This window comes from Pongo pygmaeus, chromosome 7, assembly GCF_028885625.2.
Source record: "Pongo pygmaeus isolate AG05252 chromosome 7, NHGRI_mPonPyg2-v2.0_pri, whole genome shotgun sequence".
Taxonomy (NCBI): Eukaryota; Metazoa; Chordata; class Mammalia; order Primates; family Hominidae; genus Pongo; species Pongo pygmaeus.
The window spans coordinates 78,324,838-78,342,534 of NC_072380.2; the positions used below are offsets into that span (position 1 = coordinate 78,324,838).

Below are 17,697 nucleotides of genomic sequence, written 5' to 3' on the forward strand. Positions count from 1 at the left end.
TATTTTTAGTAGAGATGGGGTTTCTCCATGTTGGTCAGGCTGGTCTCGAACTCTCGACCTCAGGTGATCCACCCGCCTCAGCCTCCCAAAATGCTGGGATTACAAGTGTGAGCCACTGCACCTGACCAAAATTGTTAGTCCTGTTAACATGATTTCAATGCCATTTTTAATTTCAATTGAAAATGACCTGATTTCAGATGCTACCAAATCACATCATCATCAATAAATTAGTATTTTTTGAGAGAGCCCGTCCCACTACCACATATTGCAGGGCCTACTAAAATGTGACATTTTTTAGGCCTGATGCAATGACTCATGCATGTAATCACAGCACTTTGGGAGGCCAAGGCAGGTGGATCCCTTGAGGTCAGGAGTTCAAGACCAGCCTGGACAATATAGCGAAACCCCGTCTCTACTAAAAATACAAAAATTAGCTGGGCGTGGTGGCATGTGCCAGTAATCCCAGCTACTTGGAAGACTGAAGCACGAGAATCACTTGAGCCTGGGAGGCAGAGGTTGCAGTGAGCCAAGATCACGCCCACTGCACTTCAGCCTGGGCAATGCAGTGAAACTCCATCTCAAACAAAATGTAGTATCTTAGTCTATTTTATGCTATTATATTAGAATACCACAGACTAGATAATTTATAATGAACAGAAATTTATTTGGCTTGCAGTTCTGGAGTCTAGGAAGTCCAAGATCAAGGCATGACATCTGGTAAGGGCCTTCTCATTATGTTGTAACATCCAAAAGGCATCAAATGGCAAGAGAGCACAAAAGAAGGCCAACCTCAATTTTATAACAAACCCACTCCCACAACAACATTAATCTATTCATGAGGACAGAGCCCTCATGACCTGATCACCCCTTAAAGGTCCTACCTCTGAATACTATCACAATTAGCCATTAAGTTTCAACACCTAAATTATGGAGGAGACATATTCAAACCACAGCATTCTACCCCCTCCCCCTTATGTGCTTCTCACGTGCAAAATATACTCATTCCATCTTCATAACCCCAAAATCTTAACTTGTTCCAACATCAAAAGTCCAAAGTCCAGTGTCTCATCTGAATCAGATATGGATGAGACTCAAGGCATGATTAATTCCAAGGCAAATTTCTCTTTAGCTGTCAGTCTGTGAAATTAACAAGTTACATGCTTCCAAAATATAATAGTGGGACAGGCCTAGGATAGACATTCCCATTGCAAGAGGGAGAACTAGGCAAAAAGAGAGGGATAACTAGTTCCAAATAAGTCCAAAACCCAACAGCAAAAACAACATTGAGTCTTAAAGCTGGAGAATAACCTCTTTGACTCCATCTTCCCCATTCTGGACATGCTGGGGTGGGAGTTGGTCTCCCAAGGCCTCAGGTGGCTCCACCCTTATGGAACTCTGTGCCAGGAATCAAGGTCAAAGACCAAATACAGTTTATTATTATGCCATAGCCCAAAATGAGAAACAGCCCAGATGTCCTTCAACAGGTGAATGGTTTAAAAACTGTGATATAACAATATCATGGAGTACTACTCAGCAATTAAAAGGAATAAGCAATTTATGCTCATAACAACTTGGCTTTGCTGGGCTCAGTTCACCCAGCAGCTCTAATAGATTGAAGTCTTGTCCCTGCAGCTTTTCCAGGCTGGAGTTGCATGCTGGTGACCTTACAATTCTGGGGTCTTTGAGGCTGCCACACTCCCACAGCTCCGCTAAGCATTGCCCTCATAGGGACTCTCCATGGTGGGTCTGCCCCTATGATAAGTCTCTGCCTGAGTCCCTAGGATGTCCACAATATCTTTTGAAATCTAAGTGGAGGTTGCCATGGACCCACAGCCCTTACATGGGGTTGAATCTGAGTGTCTGCAGATTCAGCACTACATGAATGCTGCCAAAGCTTACTGCTTGCACCCTTCAGAGCTATGGCATGGGCCACACTTGGGACTTCTGGAGCCACGGTTGGGGAACTTGAGGAGCACTGCACCAGAATGTAAGGAGCAAAGTCTCAAGGCAGTGCAGGGTAGCAAATGGTGAGGTCCTGCAGGCACAGCTCTGGAAACCTTGCCCTCAAAGTCCTAGCTTGCGCTGAAGATCTCTGAAATGACTTTGAGGTCATTCTCCCATTGTCTTGATGAATAGAATCTGGCTTCCTTCTACCCACATTAATCTCTTAGAAAATGGTCACTTGGCCACACCTTTAGTATTCTTCCTCCCAACATGCTTTTTTAATTCTCTTACATGGCCAGGCTGAGCATTTTCCAAATCTTTTCATTCTGCTTCCCTTTTAATTATAAATCTCATTTTTAAAATAATTTATCTCAAGATGGCCAAATAGGAACAGCTCCAGTCTGCAGCTCCCAGCGAGATCAACACAGAAGGTGAGTGATTTCTGCATTTCCAGCTGAGGTACCCAATTCATCTAATTGGAACTGGTTGGACAGTGGGTGCAGCCCACGGACGGCAAGCCAAAGCAGGGTGGGGCATCACCTCACCCGGGAAGCACGAGGGGTCGGGGAATATCTTCTCCCCTATCCAAGGGAAGCCATGAAGGACTGAACCTGAGGAACCATGCACTCCAGCCCAGATACCGTGCTTTTCCCATGGTCTTTGCAACCTGCAGACCAGGAGATCCCCTCCAGTGCCTACCCCACCAGGGCCCTGGGTTTCAAGCACAAACCTGGGCAGCCGTTTGGGCAGTCGCCGAACTAGCTGCAGGAATTCTTTTTTTTTTTCCCATACCCCAGTGGCATGTGGAATGCCAGTGAGACAGAAATGTTCACTCCCCTGGAAAGGGGTGCTGAAGCCAGGGAGCCAAGTGGTCTGGCTTGGGGGATCCCACCCCCATGGCGCCCAGCAAACTAAGATCTACTGGCTTGAAATTCTCGCTGCCAGCACAGCAGCAGTCTGAGATCAACCTGGAACGCTGGAGTTTGGTTGGGGGAGGGGTGTCCGCCATTGCTGCCGGTTGAGGAGGCAGTTTTACCTTCACAGTGTAAACAAAGCCTCTGGGAAGTTCAAACTGGGTGGAGCCCACTGCAGCTCAGCAAGGCCCTTGCAGCCAGACTGCCAGATTTCTCCTCTTTGGGCAGGGCATCTCTGAAAAAAAAGGCAACAGCCCCCGTCAGGGACTTACAGATAAAACCCCATCTCCCTGGGACAGAGCACCCGGGGGGAAGGGATGGCTGTGAGCGCAGCTTCAGCAGACTTAAATGTCCCTGCCTGATGGCTCTGAAGAGAGCAGCGGACCTCCCAGCACACCATCTGAGCTCTGCTAAGGGCCAGAATGACTCAAGTGAGTCCCTGACCCCCATGTATCCTGACTGGGAGACACCTCCCAGTAGGGGCTGACAGACACCTCATACAGGAGAGCTCTGGCTGGCATCTGGCAGGTGCCCCTCTGGGACGAAGCTTCCAGAGGAAAGAACAGGCAGCAATCTTTGCTGTTCTGCAGCCCCCACTGGTGATACCCAGGCAGACAGGGTCTGCAGCGGACCTCCAGCAGACTCACTCCAGCAGACCTGCAGCAAAGGGGCCTGACTATTAGAAGGAAAACTAACAAACAGAAAGGAATAGCACATCCACTCAAAGACCCCATCTGAAGGTCACCAACATCAAAGACCAAAGTTAGATAAATCCACAAAGATGGGAAGAAACCAGTGCAAAAAGGATGAAAATTCCAAAAACCAGAATGCCTCTTCTCCTTCAAAGGCTCACAACTCCTCACCAGCAAGGGAACAAAACTGGATGGAGAATGAATTTGACAAATTGACAGAAGAAGGCTTCAGAAGGTGGGTAATAACAAACTCCTCCTAGCTAAAGAAGCATGTTCTAACCCAATGCAAGAAAACTAAGAACCTTGAAAAAAGGTTATATGAATTGTTAACTAAAATAACCAGTTTAGAGAAGAATATAAATGACCTGATGGAGCGGAAAAACACAGCACGAGAACTTTGTGAAGCACACACTAGTATCCATAGCCAAATCCATCAAGCAGAAGAAAGGATATAAGAGATTGAAGATCAACTTAATGAAATAAAGCAAGAAGACAAGATTAGAGAAAAAAGAATAAAAAGGAATGAACAAAGCGTCCAAGAAATATGGGACTATGTGAAAAGACCAAACCTACATTTGATTGGTGTACCTGAAAGTGATGGGAAGAATGGAACCAAACTGGAAAACACTCTTCAGGATATTATCCAGGAGAACTTCCCCAACCTAGCAAGACAGGCCAACATTCAAATTCAGGAAATACAGAGAACACCACAAAGATACTTCTCAAGAAGAGCAACCCTAAGACACATAATCGTCAGATTCACCAAAGTTGAAATGAAGGAAAAAATGTTAAGGGTAGCCAGAAAGAAAGGTCGGGTTACCCCCAAAAGGAAGCCCATCAGACTAACACCAGATCTCTTGGCAGAAACCCTACAAGCCAGAAGAGAGTTGGGGCCAATATTCAACATTCTTGAAGAAAAGAATTTTCAACCCAGAATTTCATAGCAAAACTAAGCTTCAAAAGCAAAGGAGAGATAAAATATTTTATAGACAAGCAAATGCTGAGAGATTTTGTCACCACCAGGCCTGCCTTACAAGAGCTCCTGAAGGAAGCACTAAACAGGGAAAGGAACAACCAGTACTAGCCACTGCAAAAACATACCAAATTGTAAAGACCATCAATGCTATGAAGAAACTGCATCAACTAATGGGCAAAATAACCAGCTAGCATCATAATGACATAATCAAATTCACACGTGACAATATTAACCTTAAATGTAAATGGGCTAAATGCCCCAATTAAAAGGCACAGACTGACAAATTGGATAGAGTCAAGACCCATCAGTGTGCTGTATTCAGGAGACCCACCTCATGTGCAAAGACACACATAGGCTCAAAATAAAGGGGTGGAGGAAAATTCACCAAGCAAATGGAAAGCAAAAAGAAAAAAAAAAAAAAAAAAAAAGCAGGAGTTGCAATCTTAATCTCTGATAAAACAGATTTTAAACCAGCAAAGATCAAAAGAGACAAAGAAGGGCATTACATAATGGTAAAGGGATCAATGCAACAAGAAGCATTAACTTTCCTAAATATATGTGCACCCAACACAGGGGCACCTAGATTCATAAAGCAAGTTCTTAGGGACTTACAAAGAGATTTAGACTCCCACACAATAATAGTGGGAGACTTTTAACACCCTACTGTCAATATTAGACAGATCAACAAGACAGAAAATTAACAAGGATATTCAAGACTTGAACTCAGCTCTGGACCAAGTGGACCTAAAAGACATCTACAGAACTCTTCACCCCAAATCAACAAAATATACATTCTCAGCATCTCACCACACTAATTCTAAAATTGACCATAAATTGGAAGTAAAACACTCCTCAGCAAATGCAAAAGAATGGAAATCATAATAAACAGTCTCACAGTCCACAGAGCAATCAAATTAGAACTCAGGATTAAGAAACTCACTCAAAACCACACAACTACATGGAAACTGAACAACCTGCTCCTGAATGACTACTGGGTAAATAACAAAATGAAGGCAGAAATAAATATGTTCTTTGAAACCAATGAGAATGAAGACACAATGTACCAGAATCTCTGGGACACATTTGAGGCAGTGTGTTCTAGAGGGAAATTTATAGAACCAAATGCCCACAAGAGAAAGCAGGAAAGATCTCAAATTGACCCCCTAACATCAAAATGAAAAGAACTACAGAAGCAACAGCAAACAAATTCAAAAGCTAGCAGAACACAAGAAATGACTAAGAGCAAAACTGAAGGAGATAGAAACACAAAAAAGCCTTCAAAAAAAATCAGAGAATCCAGGAGCTGGTTTCTTGAAAAGATCAACAAAATAGATAGACATCTAGCCAGACTAATAAAGAAGAAAAGAGAGAATAATCAAATAGATGCAATAAAAAATGATAAAGGGAATATCACCACCGATCCCATAGAAATACAAACTACCATCAGAGAATATTGTAAACACATCTACGCAAATAAACTAGAAAATCTAGAAGAAATGGATAAAATCCTGGACACATACATTCTCCCAAGTCTAAACCAGGAAAAAGTCAAATTCCTAAAGAGACCAATAGCAAGTTCTGAAATTGAGGCAGTAATTAATAGCCTACCAACCAAAAAATGTCCAGGACCAGATGGATTCACAGCCGAATTCTACCAGAGGTAAAAAGAGGAGCTGGTACCTTTCCTTCTGAAACTATTCCAAACAATAGAAAAAGAGGGAATCCTCCCTAACTCATTTTATGAGGCCAGCATCATCCTGATACCAAAATCTGGCAGAGACACAACAAAAAAAGAAAATTTCAGGCCAATATCCCTGATGAACACAGATGCAAAAATCCTCAATAAAATACTGGCAAACCGAATCCAGCAGCACATCAAAAAGCTTATCCACCACTATCAAGTCAGCTTCATCCCTGGGATGCAAGGCTGGTTCAACATACACAAATCAATAAACGTAATCCATCACATAAACCGAACCAATGACAAAAACCACAGGATTTTCTCAATAGATGCAGAAAAGGCCTTCAACAAAATTCAACACCCCTTCATGCTAAAAACTGTCAATAAACTAGGTATCAGTGGAATGCATCTCAAGATAATAAGAGCTATTTATGACAAACCCACAGCCAGTATCATACTGAATGGGAAAAAACTGGAAGCATTAACTTTGAAAACCAGCACAAGACAAGGATGCCCTCTCTCGCCACTCCTATTCAACATAGTATTGGAAGTTCTGGTCAGGGCAATCAGGCAAGAGAAAGAAATAAAAGGTATTCAAATAGGAAGAGAGGAAGTCAAATTGTCTCTGTTTGCAGATTACATGATTGCATATTTAGAAAACCCCATCGTCTCAGCCTGAAATCTCCTTAAGCTGATAAACAACTTCAGCAAAGTCTCAGGATACAAAATCAATGTGCAAAAATCACAAGCGTTCTTATACACCAATAACAGACAAAGAGAGAGCCAAATCATGTGTAAACTCCCATTCATAATGGCTACTAAGAGAATAAAATACATAGGAATACAACTTACAAGGGATGTGAAGGACCTTTTCAAGGATAACTACAAACCACTGCTCAAGGAAATAAGAGAGGACACAAACAAATGGAAAAACATTCCATGCTCATGAATAGGAAGAATCAATATCGTGAAAATGGCCATACTTCCCAAAGCAATTTATAGATTCAATGTTATCCCCATCAAGCTACCATTGACTTTCTTCACAGAATTAGAAAAAACTACTTTACATTTCATATGGAACCAAAAAAGAGCCTGCATTGCCAAGACAACCCTAAGCAAAAACAACAAAGCTGGAGGCATCATGCTACCTGACTTCAAACTATACTACAAATCTACAGTAAAAAAAACAGCATGGTACTGGTACCAAAACAGATATATAGACCAATGGAACAGAACAGAGGCCTCAGAAATAGCACCACACATCTACAAACATCTGATCTTTGACAAACCTGACACAAACAAGCAATGGGGAAAGGATTCCCTATTCAATACATGATGTTGGGAAAACTGGCTAGCCATACACAAAAAACTGAAACTAGACCCCTTCCTTACACCTTATCCAAAAATCAACTTAAGATGGATTAAAGACTAAAACATAAGACCTAAAGCCATAAAATCCTAGAAGAAAACCTAGGGAATACCATTCAGGACATAGGCATGGGCAAAGACTTCATGACTAAAACACCAAAAGCAATGGCAACAAAAGCCAAAATTGACAAATGGGATCTAATTAAACTAAAGAGCTTCTGCACAGCAAAAGAAACTAGCATCAGAGTGAACAGACAACCTATAGAATGAGAGAAAATTTTTGCAATCTCCATGTGACAAAGGGCTAATATCCAGAATCTACAAAGAACTTAAACAAATTTACAAGTAAAAAGCAAACAACCCCATCAAAAAGTGGGCAAAGGATATGAACAGACATTTCTCAAAAGAAGACATTTATACAGCCAGCAAACATAAGAAAAAATGCTCGTCATCACTGGTCTTTAGAGAAATGCAAATCAAAACCACAATAAGATACCATCTCATGCCAGTTAGAATAGCGATCATTAAAAAGTCAGGAAACAACAGATGCTGGAGAGGATGTGGAGAAATAGGAACACTTTTACACTGCTGGTGGGAGTGTAAGTTAGTACAACCATTGTGGAAGACAATGTGGCAATTCCTCAAGGATCTAGAACTAGAAATACCATTTGACCCAGCCATCCCATTACTGGGTATATATCCAAACGATTATAAATCATTCTACTATAAAGACACATGCACACATATATTTATTGTGGCACTATTCACAATAGCAAAAACTTGGAACCAACGCAAATGTCCATCAATGATAGACCAGATAAAGAAAATGTGGCAAATACACACAATGGAATACTATGCAGCCATAAAAAGGATGAGTTCATGTCCTTTGCAGGGGTATGGATGGAGCTGGAAACCATCATTCTCAGCAAACTATCACAAGAACAGAAAACCAAACACCACATGTTCTCATTCATAAGTTGGAGCTGAAAAATGATAACATATGGACACAGGGAGGGGAACATCACACACTGAGGCCTGTTGGGAGGTGGGGGGCAAGGACAGGGATAGCATTAGGAGAAATACCTAATGTAGGTGATGGGTTGATGGGTACAGCAAACCACCATGGCACAGGTATACCTATGTAACAAAACTGCACATGTACCCCAGAACTTAAAGTATAATAATAATAATAATAATTTCTCTCTTCTCTCTTTTCACTGTAAGCAGCCAAAAGGAGCCTTGCAGTGCCTTGAACACTTTGCTGCTTAGATATTTCTTCTGCCAGATATACTAGTTCATCACTCTTAAATTCTGGCTTCCATAAAACTCCAGGGCATTAACACAATTGCACCAGTTCTTTGCAACTGTATAGCAAAAATGGCCTTTACTCCAGTTGGCTTTTTTGTTTTGTTTTGAGATAGTCTTGCTCTGTCACCCAGGCTGGAGTGAAGTGGCACAATCTCAGCTCACTGTAGCCTCTGCTCCCAGATTCAAGTGATTCTTGTGCCTCAACATCTTGAGAAACTAAAACTACAGGTGTGGGCCACCATACCCAGCTAATTTTTTTGTATTTTTAGTAGAGACAGGGTTTCACCATGTTTCCCAGGCTGGTCTTGAACTTCTGAGCTCAGGCAATCTGCCAGCCCTGGCCTTGCAAATTGCTACCATTATAGGATCCTTCGAGGGTGGTTTTTCTGGTGAGAAATCCCTGTGGCCAGTGGCACCTTTGCCTAAGTTTTGCTTAGGCCCACTGGGCTCATTCTGCCCACCTGACCTGGCAGGCTGAGCTTGGCTTATGCTACCAGCCTGGATCCCACGCCTGTCAAACTCAAGCCAGGTGCGGAGCAGCAAGCGGTGTGTGAGCAAGCGAGTGTGGGGTCTGGCCACTGTGCACAGTCAGGTATGCCAGCTGCTGCAGTGGGGCAGGAAGCACCAGGTGCTGGCATAGGCACCGGCTCTCTGTGAGGCTATGGCCAGACCAGGCATGCTACAGGCAGCTTCCATGACTGTCACCAGGGAACACAGTGGCACCCGGAAGCTTGCAGACTCCAGGAACCACAGGGCCCCAAAGACTGAGTCACAGCCCTGGCTCAAGGAGCTTCCAGGTCTGGGCTCCCTAAAAGGCTACAGTTCTTCTCTCCTTCTCTTCAGCTGCAACATGGTGAGCAAGGGGCATGTTTCAGCCCTGTTTCTGTTATAGCTCTTTCAGCCCTGCCACTTGGCAGGTCCCAAGTTTGTGTCCTGTGTCCAGGAAGAACAAGGTACAAAGACAAGTAGAGAGTGAGCAAAGTCAAGAGGAGCTTTATTGAGTGACAGAATAGCTCCAAGGAGGCACTGGGGTGAATAGCTCCTCTCCTCAGGTAGATCATCCTGTCATCTCTGCAGCTCTCAGCAGAGAGGAGGCCCTGGAGTGGGTAGCTCCTTTCTGCAGCTGGTCATCCTGACGTCTGCAGTGGGTAGCTCCTCTCTGCAGCCAGTCTTCCCAATGTCTGCAGCTCTCAGCAGAGACAAGACCCTAGAGTGGGTAGCTCCCCTCTGCAACTGGTCATCTGGACATCTGCTCAGCTCTGGCTGAGCCCGGGGCAATTATGGGCTTCAGAGGGTAGGAAGTACATGCTGATTGGTCCATGAGCAGGCCCAGAAAAGGCACCACAAGTTCTCACTCCAGTCAGTGGGACTGGCAGCCTGGCCCCCAGCCTTCAGGCCCTCCTTGGCCTGAAGTGCCAAGCTGCCCTCAGCACCCCCATTGGCTTCCCTCCTATGCTCGTCAGCGCCCAAAGTACAGAGGGGGTCAAGGCGGCAGGGGCTTGGTGTGTCAGCACTGCCACAAGTGTGTGCATACCTGGCCAGGCTGTGACAGCATCTGGGTCTGGCCCTGACTTTGCTCTAAGATCAGAATGGGCGCCAACAGCAGGGAGAAGCCACGCAGCAGGAGTAGGCAATTCCAAGCCTGCGAGGGCAGGAAGTGCCTTCCTGGGCTCCCAAGAGTGCAGGAATGCCTGGGTCCACAGCTACAGTTTGAGCAGCTGCACCCAGGGATTGGGGCTCTTACCTGCTCCATGCAGCGGGAGCCCAGGTCCATGGTGACAACTTGGGCAGCTGTGGCTGAACCCAGGGATTCCCGTCCCACCAACTTGAAAGGGATGGGGATCCTACTTGTCCCTGGCTTCTGCCAGCTCTGTGGAATGTGCAGCCCTGGCCACGCCTCTCCACTGCAGCTGGCAAAATGGCAGCAGCTGCTCCAGACTAGCTGCCATTGCCATCACTAGGATTACAGGTGTGAGCCAGTATGCCCAGCCTTTACTCCAATTTTTAATATCTTGTTCCTCATTTCCACCTAAGACCTCATCAGAATGGCCTTTACATCCCATATTTCTACCAATCTTCTGATCATAACCACTTAAGAAATTTCAAAGAAGTTTCAAACTTTTCCTGTAGCTCTTCTCTTCTAAACCTTCACCAGAATCACCCTTAGCGCTTTGTTTACAGCAATACAGCCTTTTTCTATTATTACTTGATCCTCCTAATTCTTCTAGCCTCTACCCATTCCCCAGTTCCAAAGCCACTTCTATATTTTCAGGTATTTGTTATAGCAACAGCCCCACTTCACACTACCAATTTTCTGTCTTAGTCCATTTTATGCTGCTATAACATAATACCACAGACTAATTTGTAATAAATAGAAATTTATTTGGCTCACGGTTATGAAGCCTGGGAAGTCCAAGATCGAGGCACTGCATCTGTTGAGGGCCTTCTTGCTGCCTCATAATATGGTAGAAGGTATCACATGGTGAGAGAGTGAAAAGGAGGGCCAAACTCACTTTCATAAAAAACCCACTGTCATGATAATGGCTTTAATCCATTCATGAGAGCAGAGCCTTTGTGCCCTAATCACCTTTTAAAAGTCCCACCTCTCAACAGTGTTGCATTGAGGATTAAGTTTCCAACACATGAACTTGGGGGTTACATTCAAACCATAGCACCTGGTTCCCTCCCTCCCCTTCTACTATCCTACCTGTCATAATGCTTCACTCTCTCTCCCCACTCTGTGCAGCCACTGGACCAACAGCAGTAGCTTCACCTGGAGAGCTTCATAGAAATGCAGACTTCTGAGCCCCATCTCAGTCCTATATAATCAGAATCTGCGCTTGAATAAAATTAAATTGATTTTATTTGCTCACTAAATTTTAGATGCTCCAGTCTAACATACTTTCAGCGGGTGATCTAATTCCCTGCCTCCAGTTTCTTCATCTGTCAAGTGAAGGAGAAGGAGAAGAAGCTCTCTGAGTCCTACAGTTCCTAAGTTCTCTAATGCTCTGCCTTCTCTCCTTCATAGTTGCCTTGAATTTTCCCCAGAGTTCTCCTGTAGTTCTACCATGAAGGCAGGGGAAAATTGATGGCAGAGATAAAGATACATTTTATCCCTTTCAATATTAATAACCATAAATGAGACTTTTTAACTCAGGAGAGGCAAGGCACTGGTTTTGCAGCCGAGTCATTTGATCTCTGTCCTAATTGAGCACCTGACTTTTAGTCGAGTTCCAGAAATATGACACTGGCACTGAGATCTGTGCCACAAAAAGGCTCAGAGATGTGTTTTGTCTTGTCTACCTGGGGTGAAAAAATGAAAGACATCTGCCCATGGGAGAAAAAAGCACAGATTTCTTTGGAATCAATTGATCTAAGTTCAAGTTCTAGCCCAGACCTTTATTTTATGCATTTTTCAGTATGCTCATCTTAAACTGGGATTGCTGTGCCATGGGTTGCTGTGAGGCTTACATGAGATAATCTCTGCTATGGTTTGAATGCTTCTGTTTCTGTCCCCTTAGAATTAATGAGTTGGAAGCTTAATCTCCAGTGCAACAGTATTGGGCAGTGGAGCTTCATGGGAGATGTTTAGGTCATGAGGGCCCCATCCTTATGCATGGGTGAATGCCATTATAGAAAGGGCTGTGGGAATGAGTTCACTCTCTCCTGCTCTTCTACCTTGTGAAGACACAACATGCCTCCACTCCTGAGGAAACAGTGCTCAAGGTGCCATCTTGAAAGCAAAGAGACCAAGCCTTAACTTTCAGTGCCTTCATCTTGGATTTCCCAGCCTCCAGACTGTGAGAAAATAAATTTCTATTCTATATAAATTACCTAATCTGTGGTATCCTGTTAAAGCAGCACAAAACAGACTATGACAAACTCTGTGACATGCTTAGCCCAGAATGAGCTCAATAAATTATCTGTGTTTTTGTTATTGTTACCCTTTCATTTCTAAACCAGGGAAGCATTTAATTATCCCAAAGGGTTGGTGTAAGTAAATAATATATACAGATACATTTTATAAATAGTTACAAATTACCCAATATTTCCTTTTTTGTTTTTACTTTTATTGATCATCCATAAGGGCAAATACTGAGCAAAGGTCTTAAGTGTCCACCCCCTAAAAACTTGAAGATAAAAATGAAGGTAAAAAGAAGATAAGCCAAAAGGAGGCATGGCTCCATCCAAACTTGATGCCCCTACATAAATTTGAAGGGTCACCACCAATCAATATTTAGCTTTACCAATAATGTTTATTAATATTTATCAAACTTATTAATCAAAGTTCACCAGAGAAACAGAACCAATAGGATGGGGGTACTCAGTGAGAGAGAGAGGGAAGCATTTATTTTAAGAACTTGGCACATGCATTGTTGGGGGCAAGTTCCAAATCTGCAGGCAAGGCCAGCAGGCTGCAGACTCAGGGAGCTCAGGGAAGAGTTGATGTTGCAGCTCGAATACAAAGGCAAAATCCCCTCTTCTTTGGGGAGGTCAGTCTTCATCTAATTGAATGAGGCCCACCCACATTATGGAGAGTGATATGGTTTGGATCTGTGTCCCCCGCAAGTCTCATGTCGAATTGTAATTCCCCAGTGTGGGAGGAGTGGCCTGGTGGCAGGTGATTGGATCATGGGGGCAGAGTTATCATACCCCCTTAGTGCTATACAGTGAGTAAGTTCTCACGAGATCTGGTTGTTAAAAGTGTGCAGCACCTCTCCCTCTCGTGCTTGTGGTCCTGTTCCTAGCATGTAAGACACCTGTTCCCACTTTGCCTTCCACCACGAGTAAAAGCTCCCTGAGTCCTCCCCAGAAGCAGATGCTGCCATGCTTCTTGTAAAGCCTGTGGAACCATAGCCAATTAAGTCTTTTTTCTTTATAAATTACCAGTCTCAGGTATTTCTTTATAGCAGTGTGAGAATAGACTAATGCAGAGGGTAATCGGCTTTACTCAAAATTCCACTGATTTAATGTTAATCTCTTCCAAAAAGTATGTTCGCGGCAACATCCAGACGTGTTTAACCAAATATCTGGATGCTGTGGCCTAGCCAAGCTGATACATAAAACTAACCCTCACGCTATGCTATATATAAATAGGTGCGCCATACAATTTTTATTACATCATTGTCTTCTCAGCTCCATAGGCCTCTTATTCTTTCAGATAAACCAGTGGATTGCTTGGTTCTGTTTGTTCATGCAACTACAATAAGGCACTGATAGGTCCCTTTTATTTATTTATTTATTTTTCATTTAATTTAATTTTTTTTTTTTTTGAGATGGAGTTTTGCTCTTGTCACCCAGGCTGGAGTGCAATGGTGCAATCTCAGCTCACTGCCACCTCCGCCTCCTGCCTCAGCCTCCCACAGTAGCTGGGATTACAGGCACCCACCACCATGCCCAGCTAATTTTTTTGTATTTTTAGTAGAGATGGGGTTTCTCCATGTTGGCCAGGCTGGTCTTGAACTCCTGACCTCAAGTGATCCACCCGCCTCGGCCTTCCAAAGTGCTGGGATTACAGGAGTGAGCCACCGCGCCCAGCCAATAATTTTCTTTATGATAGAAAAATTTTAAAAGTTGGAACAAATGGCTCTGAGAGCTTTTCTATTTTTTCTCCCCTCTCGCTCCTTATTCTGTTAGTATTTAATATCATTTTAGGTAACAGAGATAACAGATAACTACCATTCCCTGTAGGTGATGATTTATTCTAACAATATATTTTCCTAATTTCAAACTAATTTTCCTTCTCCCATTAGCTATGGTAGATCTGTCAAGAGAATGTTATTGCATTAAATGATAGATGTGCCATGGCCAGTTTCAAAGGCACCTTCTCATGCTCAGGGGTCATTTAATGGAATCCATCTTCAAGAGGTCAGCTCAGCCCCTCAGTGCTCTGCTGTGCCCAAAGACAGTCGGTCTAAGACAAATGGGGTTAGTTGTCCTATGAAGACTTCATTAGGCACTTTAAAGTCTAGACAGAAAAATGAGTTGTCAAGGAAACTGGTTAAACTCATAAAAAAAAGATGATCCAAGTATAGTGGACTATACAAATTATTTAATTTTGTAATGTTTATTGCTTCTACCAGCTTTTTAAACCTGTATTTTGCTGCGATTTGTTGGTATTTACAATTCTGTATCTTGTTTTGTATCTTTCACTTTATATTCTTTTTAGTAAATATCAAAATTTTACCAGCTTTTGCCCTTTCAAAACTGAGTTCTGGCTAGGTGCAGTGGCTCACGCCTGTAATCCCAGCACTTTGGGAGGCCAAGGGAGGCGGATCACTTGAGGTCAGGAGTTCGAGACCAGCCTGGCCAACATGGCAAAACCACATCTCTACAGAAATACAAAAATTAGAATTAGCCAGACGAGGTGGCGGGCGCCCGTAATCCCAGCTACTTGGGAGGCTGAGGCAGGAGAATTGCTTGAACCCAAGAGGCAGAGGTTGCAATGAGCACAGTTAGTGCCACTGTACTCCAGCCTGGGTGACAGAGTGAGACTCCGTCTCAAAAAAAAAAAATTGAGTTCTACACTGATTGTAGATTCTCCCATAGGAGACAATGCGATGAAAGTGGTGATATTGGGAGGCAAACAGGAGATTCAGGTTTAAATCCTATCCAAGTTTCTATCTCATAGTGATTATTCCTTTTATTCCCACAAGAATATAAATTTACCTTAGTTTGAGAAATACATAATAATCTTTATACAAGAATTGTCACAAAACAGGAGTGTCTGTCACACAGTAATTTCAATATAATAGTTATTAAGTGTTAATTAGGAAAATGCTTATAATACATGCTGTGGCAGATTCTATTTCCTCCTTTTCTATAAATAATAATGAGAGCATATACTTTATTTGAGCTAATATGACTGCATCATGAATTCTTAAGTGGAATACAATACAATATAAATATTAGCAAAATGAAAACTGAAAATATAGCACCCAAGAAATGATAATTAACAAGATGTGTTCACCTAAATAAAACTCTCATGCTATTAATTAAGCCCTCATAATTAAAAAAAAAGAAAGAAAAAGAAAGGAAGGGAGGGAAAAGAAAATTACCTTTCATCAGCTCATTAGAGACTGGTTTTAAGAGAGAGTAAAGAGAAAAATAAAGAGGCAATTTTTTAAGCATAATGCTTTGCGTCTTTAAACCAGAAAATTTTTTAACAAATTAAAAATTTGGTTCCTTGAAGATGATGCAATCTAGGTGGAGATGAAAAACAAAAAACACACATTATCATATTCACAAGGTGAAATGCCAAAGTATAGGTAGCATTATTAATATGACACTATTGTGATTTATTAAATCTAAAGATTGTCATGATTTTATAAAATCACTTCTAGATAAAATAGCAATGTTTGTGGATTTATTAAGAAATACCTCACCAATAGAGTTTTAATAGCATCTGGCTAATAGATTCTATCACAACTTTTGCCAACTTTTCACTAAAATGTCTACATAAATACTTGGAAAACAAAAAATACATAGCAAAATTACAATAATTGTCTTAGTCTGTTTTGTGCTGTTATAACAGAACACCTAAGACTGGATAATTTATAATAAACAGAAATTTATTTGACTCATGGTTCTGGAGGCTGGGAAATCCAAGATCAAGGGCCACATCTAGCAAGGGCCTTCTTCCTGCATCATCCCATGGTGGAAGGGCAAGAAAGCACATGTAAGAGAGCAAGAGATTGCTCAATTTCACTAATCATTAGGGAAATGAAAATTAAAACCACAATGCAATACTATCTCACATTTGTCAGAATGGCTATGATTAAAAAGTCAAAATGACAGACACTGGTGAAGTTGTGGAGAAAAGGGAACATTTGTACACTGCTGGTGGGAATGTAAATTAGTTCAGCCACTGTGGAAAGTAGTCTGGAGATTTCTAAAAGAACTTAAAGTGGAACTACCATTTGACTCAGCAACCCCATTACTGGGTAAATACCCAAAGGAATAGAAATCATTCCACTATAAAGATACATGCATGCATATGTTCATTACAGCGTTATTCACAATAGCAATGACGTGGAATTAACATTGATGTCCATCAACAGTGGACTGGATAAGGAAAATGTGGTACATATACACCAGGGAATACTACACAGCCATAAAAAGAACAAGATACTGTCATTTGCAGCAACATGGATGGAGCTGTAGGCCAATATCTTTAGTGAATTAACACAGGAACAGAAGACCAAATACTGCATGTTCTCACTTATAAGTGGCAGTTAAACATTGAGTACACATGGACACAAGAAGGAAATAACAGACCCTGGGGCCTACTTGAGAGAGAAGGGTGAGGATCAAAATACTACCTATCAGGTAGTATGCTGATTACGTGGGTAACAAAATTACCTGTAAACCAAAACCCTGAGACACACAGTTTACCCATGTAACAAACCTACACACATACCCTTTGAACCTAAAATAAAAGGAAGAAAAAAAAAGAGATAGAACTCACACAGCCCCAAGTGCTTTTAGAATCAGCATTAATCTATTCACAATGATGGAGCCCTCATGACCTAAACACCTCCTCTTAGGTCCCACCTCCCACACTGTTGCATTGGGGCCTAAGTTCCAACACATGCTTTTTGGGGAACACATTCAAATTATAGCAATAGTAGTTAGAGAACTAAATCTATCTCTCTCAGAGGTTGGCAAACCATGCAGACTGAACAGCATTTGAAAAACACAATTAACAGATTTATATATGAGATAAAAAGTCACTGTGCACACCACAAAAAAGAATGCATATTTTTCTGAACTCCTATATATTATAAAATAAATCAACTAAGCATGAAATTAATG

General features: G+C 42.2%; 1 long non-coding RNA gene across 2 annotated transcripts in view; it reads right to left on the reverse strand.

Moving 5' to 3' along the window:
* LOC134740015 (uncharacterized) overlaps nt 1–17,697 on the reverse strand; it is a 76,963-nt gene that overhangs the window by 5,799 nt on the left and 53,467 nt on the right. For both annotated transcript variants that reach the window (XR_010127219.1, XR_010127220.1), the window contains exon 4: nt 2,981–3,093. This is a non-coding gene — a long non-coding RNA (uncharacterized LOC134740015). The remainder of the gene's footprint in view (nt 1–2,980; nt 3,094–17,697) is intronic.